The sequence below is a fragment of the Tenrec ecaudatus genome, chromosome 16, assembly GCF_050624435.1.
Source record: "Tenrec ecaudatus isolate mTenEca1 chromosome 16, mTenEca1.hap1, whole genome shotgun sequence".
Lineage (NCBI taxonomy): Eukaryota > Metazoa > Chordata > Mammalia > Afrosoricida > Tenrecidae > Tenrec > Tenrec ecaudatus.
Window position 1 is genome coordinate 74,059,345 of NC_134545.1, and position 17,202 is coordinate 74,076,546.

Genomic DNA, 17,202 nt, shown 5'->3' on the forward strand with positions numbered 1-17,202 from the left:
CTAGTTTCCTAGTAGTATAAACCAGTGTTTCTATGACTTTTTGACAGCTAGAATTCTACAGGCTCTTAAATAAGCCATCCTAGGCACCAGATAACTTTTCTGTAGGTGCATTCTATTAAATTTTACTACACTAAAACCAAAACAATCTCAATCACATAATAAAACTATTTTTAAAATAATAAACCAATTACATGGTAACCTAAATACCAATTTATAATATAAATATAATTTATATAAATATAAAAATACAAACTATATGTTCCAAAAGAAAACCAAAAAAAATCAGTGAAAAGGCTATTACTGTTTTACATTTTTTAACAAATTTCTTCAAAACCTGTGTCTGTGATAAGAGAGAAAAAGAAAGAGAAGACACTGGGTTCTTACGTCTGCTTCAGCCTTTGAAGCATTGTAAATATCATATGTGGAAACCTATTCCACTGTAAATTCATGAGAGAATAGGAGCGAAAAGACCAAGAATGTGTTTGTATGAAAATACTCTTAAGGCTTAGGACTCTGAAGGAGCTTCGGGGGTCTCAGGGGCACATTCGGAGAACCACTCCTGGAACCCATAGTACAGTTATGAATTTTAAGAACATGTGTTTTTAAAGACAAGAATTTTCTGAGGTGATTGCTTTTAAGTACATAAAAATATCTGAACTGACTATTTCTTCTAACCCAATCAGTTAGCTATTTCAATTCTTGTCTCCCCTGAAGATTGAGACTTTGGAGAGGATTCCCAACTGGGATATTTTACATCTGTGAAACAGAGAACACTCTCCTGCCCATCCAATCCCAGAAAGAATGCTCAGTGCGGCTGGGACCACCGCCACACATACACCCAACAGCTAGAGGAGGACCCGGATGTGATTTTAATCCATGTCAATTCAACTAACGCGTAATCATTTTGCCCTGAGTTACCAGAAATAAAATCTGACTAGAAGGTTGATGTAAATGGAGGTGAGAAACTCCCCCAGACTCTAGAGCCTCATAGGAGATGGCAGACCTCCGTGTTACGGCCAATCAGAGGCAAGAAGAGCCTCTTTGTATTAAACACCAACACCCTGTGGCCACTCCCGTTTATCTGAACAAATCTGTTTCTAGCATTATTCATCCTGAAAAATAAAAAGAAAAACCCATGTACCGACTCTTGCATTGGTCAATGGGAAAGGTGTTTCCCTTTTGTCATTTGTCAGCAGTTGGGAAAAACTCAAATGCAGCAGTATTTAATGAGAGCAATTTAGAAAACAACATCCTATTTCTACACATGCATCAAATATGCAAATGACCAGGGCATCATAATCCCTTAATGCGTCAAGCTTCTCTGTGAAATAATGACTGTCCCTTCACTCCTTCTTCTCCTCCCTCCCTCCCTCTCTTTTTTTTCCTTTCCTTCCATCAACATTTATAATGTTCCTATTAGAAGTTATGTCCCGTTAGCTGACTACCATTCTATTTATTTTTAATTATATATCCTCTTTTCCCCCTAAAAAAGCAAAATATGCCCATTATAGAAAAATACATATTTAAATACAGTGAAAATAAGGAGATTATAATTGTCCCTCACATACTCTGCAGAGGATAATTTTAACAAATCCATCTCGATGGTTTTATCTATATTTCTACCTGTTTAAAACAATGCCGTGGCATCAGAACACTTCTAATTTGTGATGGAGAGAGAATCAATGGCAGCCTCTCCCCAAAGCTGATTCCCATCGGGGGGCTTCAGACACACCTCTGCTTTCTAGCTCTTCTCAGAGGGGGGGTGGGAGGGTGAGGAGCAGTGGTGGTGTGGTGCTATTTATTTGTTTGTTTTTCATTTTCTAAATTTTAATTCAGGGGCCAAAGAGATTATGACTTAATCTAAATTTACATATTTAGTTCTAAAGAGCCACAGTAAAAGTACATTTTTCCAGATATCCTAAAGCTAGAGCTAAACATAGGTTTATATGGCTGCCCAAATGAGTCAAAACTATTCATAGGTAAAATCTTAGAAGTATTAAGTTTACAGAGTGGTGGACTATGAAGATTATTAATTTTTTGTGGTAAGAGGAGAGACAAAATGAAATAATGGTTGACATTTATAAACTTTCATCAAAACCAAGGTTTAGCAAAAATATTGCCCCTAGGTCGAATCCAGCTCACCATCTAATTTTTTTTAACAGCTTTGTCAGCATGTAATAATATAATATACAATTCGATGGTACAAATATATTTTTTAAAGTTTTACAGTCATCACTCATTAATTTTAGGATATTTTTTCATTCTTGTACTCATTATTATTAGCACCCCATTCCCCCCTTGCCAGAACCATAAGGAATTATTAGCAGAGTCTCTGTCTCTGCAAATTACCCATCCTCTGATTTCATAAAGAAAATCCTACAAACAACTCCCAACAAAGACAAAATAAAACACAGAAAAACCACAATCTAAGGGAAAGCAGAAGATTGAAGATAGAACAAAAGAAAAATGGGTTAAAGGGAGAGCAAATGATAGAAAGGTAGTAAATACTTTTGGGGGTAATGGTCAGAAAGGAAAGCATTCAACAGAGCCTTCATCTGCTGTGAGGACGTTGGGTTTCACTATCACCCATCGTCTTCTGCAAATGGGTTGTTCAGATTTTAAGCTCTGATATAGGACCTCGGTTTCTTTGGTCATTCTTTTGATGGCCTTTTGGGCTGTTTCCAACTTCTTGCCATTGTGAATAGTGGCGCCATGGACATGGGAGTGCATACTTCCCGTCATGCGATGTCTTTTACTTCTTTAGGGTCTATGTGCAGCAGAGGTATTGCTGGATTATATGGTATTTCCATTCACAACTGTTTCAGGTAACACCATGCCACTTTCCACATCTCACATGGGTATAGCTCCCCCAGGAGGACATGAGAGTTCCAACCTCTCCACATCTTCTGCAGCATTTGTTCTTTCTGCTTTGTTTTGTTTCCATTGGATTGTAAGGTGGCATCTCATTCTTGTTTTGATTTGTGTATCCCTCCCATGTGACTAGTGAGCACTTTTTCATGTGCTTGTTAGTTATTTGAATGCCTTCTTTGGTGAATTGCTTATTCATGTCTTGTACCCACTTTTTAATTGGATTATTTGCTTGCTTGTTTGTTTGTTTTTCTTAATGTGATCTTGCAATATTCTATAGCTCTTAGAGATTAGATACTGTATAGCGGGTCATTTTAAATATTTTCCCAGTCCATGGGTTCACTTATTATACTTCTGATGAAGTGTTTAAAAAAAACTGGTATGTCACCAAAGATTCCAAGTCCACTTCAGTTTTATTTTTCCCCCTTTTATAGCAACTCAGACAAATGTTTACATCTAACAGATAAGAAATCTGGAGGATTTTAAGGCTGGGACCCTTCACTCTTTCTTTAGAAACAAGCAAACAAACCTTATTTATTTAGAGTTTTTAGTTTTTATTTAGTATATGTATTGTTTACATTTTTCTGCTTCGTGTGGGGGACATACTCCCTAAAATAAAGAACACATTATAGCAGTTGCACAGCCCTGGATGAAGTCTTTTGATGCATGTCAATGTCTTGGTTTTTGTGTGTCCCAGTCATCTGTTTTGTCTTCTCTGTGTGTTTCCTTTGTTAGATTGGATAATAGGTGAATGCCTCGCAATTGGGTCCTTCAGTTTGTCTTTGTTTTCTTATTGATGATCTTTAGAGCTCTGGGGTTTACATTTAGGTTTTGACCCACCTAGGTTCCGCTGTAGTACATGGGGTGGAGCATGGGCTCTGTTTCACTCTTCTGCAAATGGAGGTCTAAGTCTGCCAACACCATTTGCTGACAAGTCTGTCTTTTTCCGATTTATTGCCTCTTTGACCCCCTGTCTAAGATCAGTTGCCTGGAGGTAGGTGCATTCGGCCGCTCTTCTCACCAACTCTCTCCAAATCTCTACTGCAGCATTTCTCAACCTTCCTCATGCCATGACCCTTTAATACAGTTCCTCGTGTTATGGTGATCCCCAACCAAAAAATTATTTTTGTTGCTACTTCATAATTGTAATTTTTCTACTGTTTGAATTGTAATGTAAAGATCTGATATGAATGATGTATTTTCATTGTTACAAATGGAACATAATTAAAGCATAGTGATTAATCACAAAAAAAATATGCAGTGTTACCAAACCCAGGGACAAGTGAACAACAAGTGATCTAAAATTGATGGTGAGGAGGGTAAAAGAGAGGCCTGGTAGGGCTTGATCAAGGGCAATGTAACTGAGAGGGATTACTGAAACCAAAAAGAAGGCTGAACATGATAGTGGGACAAGATGAAAGTAAAAGAAAATAGAGGAAGGAACTAGGAGGCAAAGGGCATTTGTAGAGGTCTAAATACAGGCATGTACAAATGTAAATATATTTATATGTGATGATGGGGAAATAGATCTATGCCCATATATTTATAGGTTTAATATTAAGCTAGCAGATGGGCATTGGGCCTCTACGCAAGTACTCCCTCAATGCAAGAACACTTTGTTCTATTAAGCTGGCATTCCATGATGCTCATCTTCCCAACATGATCACTGAAGATGAAGCAGGTGCATAATCAAATGTAGTGAAGAAAGCCGATGGTGCCCTGCTATCAAAAGATATTGCATCTGGGGACTTAATAGCCTGAATATAAACAAGCAAGCGGTCATCTAGTTGGGAAGCAACAAAGCCCACGTGGAAGAAGCACACCAGCCTGTGTGATCATGAGGTGTTAATAGGATCAGGTATCCAGCATCAAAGAACACAAAATTACATCATTGTGAATGAGGGGGAATGCAGAGTAGAGACCCAAAGCCTATCTGTAGGCAACTGGACATCTCCTTACAGAAGGGTCATGGGGAGGAGATGAGCCAGTCAGGGTACAGTATAGCACCAATGAAACATACACAACATACACCTTTCTGCTAGTTCTTTAATGCCCCCCCCTGCAATATCATGATCCCAATTCTACCTTACAAATCCAGCTAGAGCCGAAGATGTACACTGGTACAGATCAGAGCTGGAAATACAGGGAATCCAGGACATATAAACCCCTCAAGACCAATAATGAGAGTAGTGATACCAGGAGATGATGGGTAAGGTCGGGAGGAAGGAGTAACCAATCACAATGATCTACATATACACCCCTCCCTGGGGAATGGACAATAGAAAAGTGGGTGAAGGGAGACATCGGACAGTGTACGACATAATAAAATAATAATAATTTATAAATTATCAAGGGTTCATGAGGGAGGGAGGGGAGAGAGGGGAAAAAATGAGGAGCTGATACCAAGGTCCCAAGTAGAAAGCAAATGTTTTGAGAATGACGTTGGAAACAAATGTACAAATGTGCTTGACACAATGGATGGATGTATGGATTGTGATAAGAGTTGTATGAGCCCCCAACAAAATGATTTAACAACAACAAAAACCACTATGTAATTATATATTGTGAAATATTTATATCTAATTACAAATAAATGAAATTTTGTCTTGAAGCATGGTGTAGCATGGGTAACAGTCTTAATTATAAAATAGTAAACTACATTGATACATTTTGAGACAGCATGCATAAAAAATCCAACATCAGTGTGAAAGTTGAGATAGCTTCTTTCTCACCAGATCAGAAATTCTTGGAGCAGTCTTTGAAAGAGCACAATGAAGATCATCTTCCACAGCAAGTCTACTTCTATGAAATTGACAACCAACAAGCTGGAAAGCCCTGTTTCACAAAGATATGTTGGAAAGGAAGAAGAAGACATAACACAGTCTCAGATAGAATAGGATATGACTGCAAACACTTGATCCACAATTTTTAAAATAGTATTGTAGAGAAATCAGTTCTCATGGCATTGCTGTTAATAAGTTCAATGAACTCCTCTTGTGCTGTCTCAGGAACACTTCAATGTTGACTGTGAATGGACTTTCAGAAAGTACAAATGGGGTGTGAGGTAAATTCGGAAAGTATGATGAAATTTCATCTGCAAGCATGTGCAAGTGTTCCTTTTGTCTGGTTCAATTTCATGTTCCCCAAAGAAAGCAGATAAGATAAGCGACATGTAAATTTTATTTTCATCCAATTTTTTTTTTTGGCCAAAGCTGAAATTTCATTTGGAATGATCAGATCTTTTCAGACAAATTGAGGCATGTTGCATTTGGTCCTTGCAGTGATAAATTTAACTCATTCAAGATGGCAAAGATGGCAACCAAGCAAAAGCTATTTTGTGCAGTTCACATTTAGCTGAAAAGTGCTTCAAACTGCAGTCTTGCTTTCTGATTAAAAATGGTTTGAGTTCATCACGAAGCTCAAAAACACGTCTAAAACATTTCCTGTCAACAACCATCTCACTTTAGTGTGAAATAACAGAACATTATTCAGCGCATCCAACTCATTGCACAGTTGCGGAAAACAGTCAACTGTTTAAAGTGCTCACCTTTACAAAATTGACAGAACTTATTACGCGTTTCATTACTTCTTAGAACTCTCATGGCAGTGTTTTTATTGCGAATATTTGCTGATGAATCATACAGTGAGTTCTGATGACTTTTGGTGACTCATTCAGCACCAAACATTGAAATCCAGATCGACATCCTAGCAAAGCTGGAGCACCATCTGTACAAACACCACAAACCTTTTCCCAAGAGATTTTATGCTCTTTCAGAAATGAACCAACTGTTTCAAATGCATCATGTGCAGTAGTTGTCATTTCAAGAGGCTTACAAAAAAGAAACCCATCGTTAAAGTCATCATCATTAATATACCTCATGTAGACCAGTAACTGTGAACAGTTTTCAATGTCTGTAGATCCATCAAGTTGGATGCTAAATATTGGAAGTGAAGTAGATTTAATTTTCAGGATTACCTGATCAAGAATATCAGCAGATATGTCATCTATTCTTCTGCAGACGGTGCCATTAGATAAGGAAATTGCACTCAATTTCATAAGAAAATCGGCTCTTATCATAACTCAAACAATGTCTTTGGCCACTGGCAACAGTAAATCCTCAGCAATGACGTGAGGTTTCATAGCTGGGGCAATTCTGGGTGCCACCAAATATGAAACATCAACGGCTACTACATTTTGTTTGTGGTACTTGCTTCCAGTGTCAAGTCTGGCTTTCTTGAGTTCATCAGCTTTGCTCCTAAAGTGGCTGATATCCTTGCCAGCAAAGCTCGATGCTTGCTATCAAAATGTCATTTAAGTTTGTTCTGCTTTATAGATTCTGCTGATAGAACTTCACAACAAATAATTCATTGCGGTTTCTCCATTCCTGTTGTAATTATTGAGGTAAAACCACACTGTAAAAAAAATCTTCACTATATTTCCTTTTCTTAACATTCTTCTCTACATGATCCATTGTCATGGGATCATTTGCTAATGACAATAATATATAACAATAACTTTAATAATACAAAAGATGATGCATGGCATAGTTCAGTCAATACAGTTCATTAAAGTTTCCTATGAAACTTTAGTGTGTTGGTTTTTTTTAACATAACTGTTACTATCACAATCGGGCAGTATTCATATCAAACACAGCTGAATATAAAAGGACCGATCAGCATCCAGATTGTGTCCATGGTACAGATATTTTTTGCAGTAGTTGATGATTTTACAGTACATGTTTTTACATTCACTCAGTAACTATAATTCATGAAGTGTCGTTTTACTTCCAATACTGCAGCTTTCAACACAGTAGCTATTTTTAACAGAGTAGCGGCTTTCAACACAGTAGCTGCTCTCTACACATGTGTGACTGGTCCGCATAAGTACATTATGGCGCCGACCCTGTCACATACAACTGTATTTGTATGGGGTCTATGTGATGGGGTTGGCACAATGATGCCATCACGTCGGGTACACGTATGTGGGCATATCTCCACATGGGTGGACCCATTCAGAGGTGGATAGAGGAGTGGTGTCTCAGTTTCTAAGACCATCAGAAATATGCATTTTCTGATGGTCATGGGTGACCCCTGTGAAAGGGTCGTTTGACACCAAAGGGGTCACGACCCACGGGTTGAGAATGCTGCTCTAATAGGTTCTATAACACACAGTTTGGGGGTTATTAGGGAAGAAACACACTATAATTCAGGAACAAGATCAACTTGGAAGAACAATAGGAACAATTTTTCTAACAGGACAGCTCCTTCTTTGACCATGCTTGCAGACAGGTCTCTGCTACCAGACTCTGCTTGGATCTGACCTCTTACTCATGGCCTTGGCTCCCAGCCCTTGGTCTTGGTACTCTCTGGGGTCTGGTTTGTGCCCATCCCTTTTGGCTAAGTATGACAAAGCTGTTTGTCTCCAAGGAAAGGTGTTCAGAGAGAGGCACTCTACTCTTCTTGGAAGCCTCCTGCCTGAAGGCACTCGGTTCTTTGGATTTTTGGGTAAGCAAACCCATTGTAGGCTGCTCTCTCGATGGCAGTGATGAGCGACATCTGGCCTGCAGGCTGTCCAGTGCCTGTGGGATCATTTGGTTTGGCCTTACCAGAGCAACTGCAGACAGGACTTGAAAGTCAATCTAGGAGCTTTTTTTCATAGTAACATACATTTCTAATAAGTGAATCACAGTAATGTAAAGTTTGAGGGACAAGCAAGTAATGCCCATCATGAGAAAGACAGGACTCATTTGAGTATATGATAGGACAGACTTGTCTGTTTCTCATCGACTGCACTCGCCTTTCAGCCTGTGACTCAGAGGACAGTCAGTGCCAGGCAGGTGGGAGCCTGCACATTTCGAAAGAATTAATATACTGTGGTGAAACTGGGCAGTGATCTGGTGATGATGAGATGAGTGGCAATGAGATGATTCTCAGGGTATTAAATGGCCTTGCCTCTGATGATTGACGTTAATGTTGTCAACTTTTTGTTGCCTTCCTTGTTGACACACATAATAACTCCAATCCAACCTTTATCCACATGTTCATTATTGACATTTCTTGAAGCAAAAACAAAGCAAAACAGAACTTCAGATGAATATTAAGGAAATTACGGTATACAGAAAAAAACTTTAAGAGTCAATGATAATTGGACATCCCCTCACATAAGGGTCACAAGGAAGGGATGAGCCAGTCAGGGTGCAGTATAGCACTGATGAAACACACAATATCCCTCTAGATTTTTAATGCTTTCTCCCACACTCCCCAAATATGTTGACCCCAGTTCTACTTTACAATCTGGCTAGACTGGAGCATATACACTGGTATAGATAAGGGCCTTTGACAAGCAAAATCCAGGACAGATAAACCCCTCGGGAACAGTAATGGGAGTAGCAACACCATGAGGGTAGGGGGAAGGTAGGGAGAGAGCGGGGAAATGGCCACAATGATCGATACCCCCCAGGGGAATGAACAATAGAAACATTGGGGAAGGGTGACAGCGGACAGTTTAAGATATGAAAATAATAATAATTTATAATTTATCAAAGGGTCACATGGGTGAAAGGGTGGCAGAGGGAGGGGGTATCAAGAGCTCAATTAGAAAGTAAATGTTTTGAAAATGATGATGGCAACATATGTTCCAATGTGCTTGATGCAATTGATGTATGGATTGTTGTAAGAGCTGTAAGAGTCCCTGATAAAATGATATATAAAAAAGTCAATGATACAAATATTGGATATGTTGCAAATCCAAGATGCAGTATCAGAACAGTGGGCAAAGCAAAATAATCATGTTGCTGGTTTCACATACACCAGATAGTTATTAAAACTTAAACAGTGCGACATCCTACAAGTGGTGACTGCAAGGAAAAGTTGATGCAGAGTGTCAATCAGGCCAAGAGAAGTGAACAAGTGATTTTTAGTTGTTGGTTGAAGTCAACGGCAAATCTGTGTGCCTCGTTTGTGGTGATGGATGCTCAGAGGAATGAACAAGGCCAATCTAGAGCATGGTTACAGCTCAACACATGCTCAACTCCATGAATCGGGAGACTGAATGCTTTTCAGCGGAGTTTGGAATCACAAGCCACTTTTGTTAGGCGTCACTGTGACAGAGACGACTGCATTCCAATGAGTTTTTAGTGAGCGACCTTAAACGTGAAGGAGCTGAGGCACCTCGTGGAGAGAGAGCATGTATGAAAGGGTGTGTGGTGGCTGTGGTGTTGTTAGCACTGAACAAATTACAATTGTTCCGGTGTAGTTTGCTTCGGAGAATCATCTCTCAGATCAAGCACTGGCTTAGCACAAGGTATTGAAATAACGCAGCAGGGTTCTGCAGATTTCCAATTTTTCTCCTTGGCTTGTGAGAAGACAAGGGACATAGCAAAGACTGCCCCATTAGCCACTTTTGCTCACGGGCTGACTGCAGAGCTTCACACGTGAAATTGCTGTCACTGGAGGCCATGCAGGGCACTACATGGGCTGAGGACTTGTTTGAGAGACTTGTTGCATCAATGAAAAAACTTGAGATAATCTTTGAAATGTTAAATGTTTTTGCTATTGTGGAATTTCCATGTACTGCAATGTCAGAGTACAGGGCCCCTAATACTTGAGCGGGTCCTCAGGAGCAACTTTGTGATTGTTGGAAATAAGACAGACAGACAGCAGGTCACAGGGGCTCCTTGTCCCAATGTCAGGACCAATAATAGAGTGAATGTATTTTCCAATGGATATGTATAATGGGACTTACAGATCTTTCAAAAGGCATGCACATCACACAGCAATACAGAGAACACATTACATAGTCCATGCGTAATATCACAAGCAGGTAACATAATAAAGAAGCAATGAAGTGAATCATCATCTTGACCTAATGTTAATTGACCTCAAATGCCTCTCACCAGGGGAGCAATCTATGATCAATATCAGGAAAAGGCATCAGAAAAGGGTTTGCTACATTTTACAGTGGGTTGGCTCTAGAACCTGATTACTCTTACCTACAGATACCTTCCTTCCACAGGGACTAGCCAGACTTAGGAATGATTCATCGTCTATGGTAACTCCTTTATAACCATTGCTTTATGGGGTGGGTTGGGGGCTCACTGGAGGGACTGTATTCTGTCATGAGAATGTGTATTAAGATTTATGTATATCTCATAACTGTGAGGGTCTTCTCTCACCAGAGTCAGCTTTCCAGACACGTAATTATGAGCACAGAGGATTCAGCCACATTACATTCTCATCCAGTTCCTCAGTTTACCACAATTCCCCCCTTTTGTATTGTGTTTTAAATTCAAAGGGGCTACATAAGTGGTTCAACTTTCTTCCATACACCAAAGTTTTCTGGAATAATAGCAAACAGTTACAAAGACCAAAATGGTGACAATAAGCCAAACAATTAATCCGGAGCCTAGCCTATATGATAGGCTTTGAACCCAGGCGCATGGATCCAATCCTTCCAAATCATCTACCAAATGTTTCATCATATCTGTGCTAGGGGACATTTTCAACCCATCCTTAAAGTATGGAAGCTCTCCTTTTTAAGCTGGTCGATATCTAATGAGGTGTTTCCCTGAAAACCCAGCAAATGGTTTCTAATCAGGGACCAATCTTGGTCCCTTCATTCTATGGATAAGGGGTTACACAAACGTCAATAATATTCCAATCACATTTCAGCATCAATTGCTGTTGCAAGTCCATGATTTGTTCTGACCACTGGAAGGTTTGTTGTAGCTTGGCAACCTTCCCCTCCAGGTCATCGTCCACCTTTGCCTGGGTGCCCAGTGGGTGTGAGTCCGTTTGCCACTTTTGTTCGGTTTTAACAGATTCTTGGAGTGTACCTCCTGTGACAGCAGCAATGGCGGACATTTCTGCAAGTCCTAGAATGGCCACAATGACCATTCCCATGAATCGGTGAGGTCATTTCAACATTTCCAACAATATCTGCAACATGAGAGATACTTGTGATATGTCTTCCCATCTATGGTCCATCTGTGCTGGGACCCATACCCCAACTGACTCCATAAGATGAGGATGCTGTCTTTAGAGAAGTTTATAAGCAGAGAATTGTTACCGAATGCAGTTTCATTTGTCACGATGTTCCCAACAGCAAGTACAGAAGGCAATTTTACACATGAGACCACGTACCATGTCTCATTTTTAAAGTAAGTCTATTTGGAGCTAGACTGGCTGGTACCTGTAAAATTCCCTATATATCCTGTTAAAGATTTTGTGGCAAGAGATATTTTCCATGAATCCCACTGTTCATGTCCTCTTTTAGGCTTCAGTAACCAGGAACAAGGAGGAGCAAGGCCTCCCTCAATTACCAGTTCCTGCGTTGACCACATTGCTAGGTTCTGCAATAAGCATATGTGTACATATATCTGTTCATGTTACATTCTTGATTTCTTTAGTGTCTAGACCCAGTAGAGTTTGCTGGATCATAAAGGACTTGTGTTTGCATTTGTATAAGGAAGTGCCATACTGATTTCCATAGTGTTTGTACAATTCTAAAGTTCCAACAGCAATGGAATTTAAAGCGTTCCTATCTCTCCATATCTTCTCTGGCATTTATTATTTTCTGTTTTATTGAATTTTGCCAATAAAACAGCGTCGGTGTGAGGTGATATCTCATTGTTGTTATAGTTTGCATTTCTCTTCTTGCCAATGATCATGAGCATTTCTTCATATGGTTGTGGGCCACCTGTCATCTTTGATAAATTGTCTGTTCATGTCGTGTGTTAATTTTTAATGGATTGTTTGTATTTTTCTTGTTAAGATATTATAGTTTTCTATAAATTTTAGAGATTAGCCCTTTGTCTGATGTATTATTACTGAATATTTTGCCCCAACCTGTGGGTTCTCTGTTGACTCTTGATGAAGTATTTGTTGTGCATAAATGTCGTATTTTTAGTAGGTCCCAATTTTTTATTTTGCCTTCCATAGCATGAATGTTTTTCTTTTCTTTTTTTAGAACTCAGCAAAATAAAATACCGGTTTTTTGTTGGACATTGTTTCACACATACGTTAAACAGGCCAAAAATAATTATAAGATAAACAGCAACTTCATAGACCCACAAAAAGGACAAAGAAACCTTTATCTTTGGCCATTTTAACCATATCTTACAAACCAACTACGTACAGTACAGTACAGATAAGTACATGCACGAAAACAGTTACTGGAATGCTCGGGATAAGATTGCATTTTTTGGTTGCTTTTGCTTTTTTTAACAAGGTTTTTTTTCTCCTTTGAGATTATAATGCACATGGTCACACCACAAGTAGAGTCAGAAGTAGGACAGAGGCTGGTGTGGTCATCCGAGATCATTAAAAATGGCTGACCCCTAACAATAGGTACAAAAATACAAACAAATTTTTCCTTTTTAAAGTCTTTTTAAGAAAAAAAGCAGAGCCTGGGAAGTTTGGGTTCTTTATGCCTCCCCTGTTGCAAATCCACGGTGTGATTTCGGTGGGTGGCACACCCCCAGGGGGCGGGCGGGACTCTCCAGGAAGGTGACCACCTTTAGATTCTGAGACGGGAAGCGGAGGGTGGATAGGGCACGATGGCCTCTGTGGTTTTGTTTGTTGTTTTAAGTTGAACTTTTCCTTTTACTGTCTAGTCATCCTCCTCGGCCTTTTGCTTCTTGATATCCACATCGTCATCCTCATCCTCCTCAGCTGCCGGTTTGCCTGTAGCTGCCTTGACCTCCTCCTCTTCTTCACCATCACCTTCCTCCTCCTCCTCCTCTTCCTCTTCCCCACCTTCTTCCTCCTCCTCATGGACCTCTATGTCAGCCTCCTGATCCCAGCGTTCCTGTTGGGGGTGGGGGGGTTGGGTGGGGCATCTCCTCCACGCTCCGCCTCCTCCTGTAGGTCCTTGGGCGGTGCTCTCTGAGCTGGGGTCCAGGGCCCTTCTGACAAGGCCAAGCGCTGGCGATGGGATGACAGAGAGCAAGAGTTGGGGACTCTGGTGAGAGAGCTGCGGAACAAGGCACAGAGGGCTCTTCGGAGCAGCCAGGCAGCATGGGTGTTTTCCATTATGCTCTGTAGTATGTCCATGTTTTGTATTAGAGTCCTAAAATGTGTTCTTAAAGTGTGTCCCTATTTTTACATTGATGGCCTTAAAAATTGTGTGATTTATCTAGAGGTCTTTGATTAAAAAAGGTATTTCCTCCTCTTTGGTGTACATCTGAGCAACAGCTTATTGTAGGTGCCTGTAGTAATGCTGATTTTCTCATAGTCATACAAACATTACAGAACCATGCTTGTAATATTTATTTGTTTTATAAAACTCATTGTAATTTGATTACATTTTTATTCCTCTATGTTTGTTCCTTCAGTAAACAAACATATGACATAAAGAGGAACAGAGGGTAGGTATCCATTTCAGTTCTCTGTTACACCTCAAATGCCCACGAGATCCTCTGAGTGGTGATCGCAATTGCTGTACGTTCAGCAGACATGGAAGGGGGTTTTGCAAGGATGACTATATGTTCATAGAAGAGAAGTCGCCTGTTTCTGATAAATCCAACATAATGACTCAACTAATTGGCCTACCTCTAAAAACCCACCGTGAAGAGATGGTTAAGGATGAATCACATAGCCAAAGATGCTCAGACAAACCTGGATAATATTACAAGTGAGGATGCCAATCAAGAAGCAATATGGAAATATCATGAATACGAATGCTATTGTTTTGTCAGGTATTATTTAATATTTTGTTAATATTTTAAAACTCATAGCAATCTAGTTTTGGGAAGCTCTTTTATTCTTAATTGAGCATTAACTGTATGAAATAATAAATGACCTTTCAGTATATCTCTTTTTTCATATTTGAAACGATCATGAGGGCAGCGAAGTGGCTGTGAAATGATTGGAATCCCACCACAGCTCAGGAGGTTTTACACACAAGGCAGGAGAAGGTCAAACAGTTCCTGGAGATGAAGGGAAAGCTGGCAGGGAATGCAGTGAGGGTGAGCGGCTGAGTGATTCATCATTCATGGTGAACATTGCAGAGAATCTCTCAGTGGGAACTTCAAGCTGCAGGGCCCCAACCAACTTCTCAGCAACTGCTTTCAAATGTAAAACCATTTGAAGCTAAACTAGAAAGTGGGAAGTGCAATTTAAGAGGACTAACACTGCATTTCCTCACTCTGGAAGGACAAACACCATCTCCACCCCCCTGACTATGCTGGTGACAACGGTGGGAAGCCAATTGAGGCTTTTCATGAAAGATTCAAGGACGTGAAAATAAACAAATAGAAACCCATATTTTGGCTACACTGTTCCATGTGGAACCAGCTGATGTGCCTGATAACCTACAACACCGAAGCATTAAGCTGCAACGTGATAGTGAGCTGGAAGCCAGGTACAACCACTTCCACTGTTACATAAGCTGTGATGAATTTCCCACTTTGAAAAGACACACTTTGAAATACTCGTCTGTGTTCAGAACAACTTAGAGTGGTGACCAGTTCTTTTCAAACATCACAGTTGGCAGTGCTTCAGACTGAACAACACAAATATCTGGAAAAGCAGCGACAGCAACATTGTCAATACCAGTTAGCATCACCACCACCCCTCCCAATGAGAAGCAGTTCCAGCTGTCACTGTCAGGGTGAGTTAATTAAATGCGTGGCCAGATATAGCCTGTGAATTTTTAAGTTGACCATTTTGAATGAGCCTTGAATGATGTTGTAAATATCCAAAGGGCCCTTGGCAGGAAAAGGGTTTCCCACCCCTGCTCTGTGGGCTGGGAAGCCCACTGTGCCATCTTGTGTTAGACCTTGGTTCGGCTGCCGCTGTTTCTCTGTTGCTAAACTCTGCCACGTTTGCCGTTGCATCTCACCACTTCACTTGTCACCAGTTCATCGTTGTCTATCTCTCATATATATCAGCTCTCCTTCTCGGTCTCTTTTGTCTAGGCTTTCTCAGATGTTCTCAATGCAGAAGCCATGGGTCCAAAAGACAGACTCTACTCCTGACTCTTCTTTGGATGGTTGTGAGGTCTCTCCTCATCTCATGGAATTAGTTCTTTTTAAACTTAATGGGATGGCAAAAATGGAATAATTCCCTTATTAGAGCACTGCACACCTTATTCTCCAAACCTCATTCGTGCAAGGACTCTGTGCACCTGCCAAGTGATCCAGTCCCCTTGGTGGCCACAATGGCCTTATTTCCACAGCCACATCCACTCATTACATGGGGGTTACAATACCATGTCTAGAAGGGGCATATAAATGATCCACTACACTGCATTACCTTCTTGATATTATGTATCTGTGCAAATTTGTATCTTTTTTGTTTCATGTTGTATTATAAGCAGTTTCAAGGTCGTTTAAAACCCATCATCACCATTTTAGGCCCAAAGTTGAATGTTAGTCACTATAAACAACACTGTAACAAATATCTGCATGGAAAATATTTGTCCCTATTTCAGACATACAGAACAGGTTGCTTGCCAACCCACTGCAAGCTGATTCTGACTCATCAAGACTCCAGAGAGCAGAATACAATCATCCCATACGATTTCTGAGGCTCTAGCTCGTTAAGGTAATGGACAGCCTCAGTTTTCTTCTGAGTAGTGACAAGTAGCTGTGATCTGCTGAACTAAAATTGAGTACCAGCATATGGAATAACTCCAAAAAACAGTGCTCATTTTACAAATTTTAATAACATATGGGTAAATTTGTTTGGTTATGGTGTATCAAAATTATACCACCAGGGTTGTGAGCCCATTCCCTTGTATTCTCACCACTACTGAAAGCAATGTTTATTTACAGGTAATTTCTACTAAAAATAATTTGTATGGTTTTAAAAATTAAAAAATGTATCTTCCTAAAATTTTATATTTTGTTACATCCATAAGTGAGGTGGAATTATACAGGGAGCAAAGTTATGAAAATTACTTAGACATAGCCAAATACCCGGGATGGAATGAGTCCCTGGGCCTGGACGATCAGGACCATAGTCTCTGGGAATATCAGTTTCAATTGGCGGAACCTAGTCCACAAAGACAGTATTCTATATGCAACTTGGGTGAGTAGCCATTGGGGTTTTATAAGCTCGTGAGTGACCCTCTAAGGTGCAACTATTGGCCTCTCTCAATACAGTAGAAAAAGAGTGATGAAAACGGAAAACACCTGGAAATAATTGTTAGACACGTGGGTTAATGAAGCACACAATCACCAATGTCTGTGGCCCTGAGACCAGAAGAACTCAATGATGCTTGGCTACAACTGTCAAGTGCTCTGCAAAGAATCTCATTAGAAGGCCTTGCGTTGAGTGGGAGAAGACCGTGGAACAAGGCTCAAAATCGTCAAAGAGATCAGATTTATGGTC